Source organism: Sinocyclocheilus rhinocerous, unplaced genomic scaffold (assembly GCF_001515625.1).
Source record: "Sinocyclocheilus rhinocerous isolate Xijiao unplaced genomic scaffold, SAMN03320098_v1.1 scaffold1154, whole genome shotgun sequence".
Classification (NCBI taxonomy): Eukaryota; Metazoa; Chordata; class Actinopteri; order Cypriniformes; family Cyprinidae; genus Sinocyclocheilus; species Sinocyclocheilus rhinocerous.
Genome location: NW_015627356.1, coordinates 307,905 through 311,365, shown reverse-complemented (window position 1 = coordinate 311,365; position 3,461 = coordinate 307,905).

The following is a 3,461-nucleotide window of genomic DNA, read 5'->3' as shown; positions in this document are numbered from 1 at the left end:
CGCTTCGGCCCCCCCCCTAACCCCGCCCCGCCCCACGATGTCATCGTCCATCACGATGTTTCACTGTAGACATCGTCCGATGCCAATTTGGTAGACATCGCCCAACCCTAATATGTATGACAAAATATTGACACAGCCATGAAATGTGCATACATGTTGTTATATATTATATAATATATATTCTTTCACAAATAATTCTGATCAATTCACATTTATAATCAGATTTTTTTTTTACTTAATAATTTTGCTTATTGAAATCGAGGGAGCTGACTGCCCGCATTGCGAGCGTTTTGTTACTGCCTTGCTTTGCTCTCAGAGGGCTCTCTTTGAGGAGGTTAGCCTTCACTAGCGTTTCGCCGAGTTGGCTGTGCTTGTGGGTTTCGCATATGGATCCGGTGGAGGGAATGTAGACGGACGAGTCCCTATCTTCTTCCTTAAAGGGGTCATAGGATCAGTAGCGGTTTTTGGCACGGGCGAACCGGCATTTTTTCATGATACATGGGTGGCGGCACGAGCAGTTAAAAAAAATAAAATAAATCCTCTGCGCCGCCGCCGCGAAGTAAGTGTGTTTTTCAAATGTTCTAATGAAGGATTTGTGCAATTGAGAAATATTGGGGGGGGCGCTCGAAGGGGGTCTCGCCCAGGGTGTAATTCAATGTAGAACCGCCACTGCATAGGATGCCCATTTTCCACAAATTGATATGAATCTTTAGGGTCTTAATGAAAAGTCTGTAACAAAGTTTGGTTAAAATTTCTCAATGGTAGTGTAAAAAACACCTTTTTTTTACCCTGTCAAAAACAGCTCTTTTCAGAGCAAGCCATTTTGTAGCATTTTCCTTTAAATGTTAATGAGCTCTGCTGACCCCGCCCCTCACTTCTGAGCTGCTCTCTGAGGGACTGTTTTCTTTAGCCACATTCATCGTGAAACTTGCTAATTAGCGCATTATTAGGAAAGGTGATTTGCAAAGATTCATTAAAAAACCTTACACTCACTTCTGTAGATGAAGCTGGATCACGAATGATTTGCGTGAACATAGACGCATTAATGTAGATCGGGTTGAGATCGGCTCGATTTGAGAAAGGGGTAAAGATTTTAGTAGATAAAAAAAAAACACTGGGTGGATTTTTATCATTATAGGGTGGTTGCGTACACACACTGCCAACACACATTTCAGTTCAAACAACTTGTAAAAGTGCATATAGCATTCGATGACCCCTTTAACCACCATATCCGGCGCCTGCTCCTTCCCCCCAGGGAGAGGGCGCGACGCTCCGCCTGTCTTTCTCCGAGGAGACTGATACGGAGGGCATCGATGAGCTCGCCAGTTGCACAAGCATTAGTTACACAAGCATATTATGCCTAATATTATAATGAGCAGCATTAATGGGGCCCCTCGGCTCTCCGGGGGCTGATTGTGCTTTTCCCGCTGTTAAGCGCTCCGCTCTTGCCGGGCACACTCCGAGGAGTGTGTCCGTGCCTGTGATCTTGCGATTCAGGTCCCGCTGATGCTGAGGCACAGCGGCGACTAAGATCGCGGGGATCACACATGATCTGGCGGACGGGTTGGAGACGGCTCTTCCTATCTCCACCCGTGTTCCCTAGATCTAGAGCTCGTTTTCGAGGCGCGGAAGCCTGTGCTGCGGTTTCTTCCCCCTCTGAGTAAGAGCTCGCTGCTGTATCTATTTTTCTCCAAGGAGATTGATATTGTTTGTGTGACCAAGCAGCTCGCGCGCTGCCGAGGCAACGCGTGTATTACATAATTTCGGTTTTTGATGTGAATCTTACAACACCAGACCGTGTTTCCTCGTTTGGTTGTTTGATTGCATTTAACCTTTTCGCATGTGAGTTTAAAATATACTATATGAGCCCCCAGCGTGAGTTTTTTTAGGTAACCGTTATTTTAGAACTATCGCTTTACTGTTTCCATGGAGATGCATCATGTTTGTCACGTGACACACCGCAGCCACAATAGCGCTGTATAACACATGCATCGCTTTTATTTCGTTTTTCCTTTTTTATTCAAAATATTCACTAACGTGTTCACTATAGTATGAAATATCTGATATTCCGATTCTCAAATACGTGAAAGTAAATGTATTTGGTAGTTTAAACACCTTTATAATGACCATGTTAGTTGATCTGTAGCGGGTGATGGGCGCCGCCATGTTAGTTCGTGCTGAATCCGAGCTAGTACTTATGTGTATTTAGATGTCTGAAACCTAAAATAAGCATTATATGGTTGAAAACACTGAATAGTTATGATAATATGACAAGCGCTCAGCGTGTCTGTCTCTGGCTCAGTGCCAGGAAATGCGCGAAAGCAGATTTGAATTCAGCAGTTGATCACGTGACGCAATGAACGTTCTAATCACACCGGTGTGATTGTACGCTCCAGGGACCAGCCTAGAGTGATCATACTGGTGTGATCGTACGTGTTAAAGGGTTAATTCTGAGGAATAAAATGAAGTATTTATCTGACTATGAGAAGTTAGATATACACGGGCTCTTGGGATAAAAATTTCTCGAGTGAGAGCATGTGTTTACCTCTCTTCCTTTGAGGAGGTTGAGGCTGTCAGCAGAGGCTGCTGGGCAGGAGCAGTCCCAACCTATCGTGTTTCAGCTCCTCATTCTGGTGGCGTCATTTCTCGTACTCCGCAGAGTCTAGAGTCAGAGTGGCGCTCCCAGGCCGAAGGCTTCTAGCGGAAGGCGGTTCTGCGGACCGTCATTCTCGCTGGATAGTCTTCGTCTAAAACGTCCTGACGCCTAAGGCCTAGGACTTCTGAGGGCCAGCTTCCTCTGGGGAAGAGCGATGTACACCGCATTACACGGTCCCTGTCTCTCCTCAGTGCCCTCAGGAGATCAGTCTGCCGACCCTGCCGGTGTTCCAGGGTGCAGAGGTCTCCGGCGAGCGCTTCTCTCAGTTACCGCTCAGAAACGTAGCGGTGGTAAGGGGCTCGCTACCTCCATGGAGGTCTCTAGAGCAGCTAGTACGGCCGTCCCCTGCCGGTTCACCGCTTCAGGGCACCGAGCTAGCCGCTCTAATTGCACCAGAGGCCAGTCTTGTGAGACTGGTTCCCTTAGTACGTCACCTGGCGGTGTGGGAGCCCCTGCCAAGCGTGTCTCCTTGGGTCCTGCCCCGAGCAAGCTCTGGTTCTATCAGTCGAGTCTTCCTAGCACATGACGCAGGTCTGAGGGCCGTCATTTTCAAGAGGAGACTTCAGCTATGAGGTTCCTGATGCTATGGCTCAGGACCTTGGAGGGCAGGCCCCTCTGGGGAAGAGCGGTGTACACCGCCTCACACGGTGCCCGTCTCTCCTCAGTGCCCTCAGGAGATCAGTCTGCCAACCCTGCCGGTGTTCCAGGGCGCAGCGGCCTCCCGCGAGCGCCACTCTCAGTCACCGCCCGGCAACGTAGCGGTGCTAAGAGGCTCGCCACCTCCGCGGAGGTCTCTAGAGCAGCC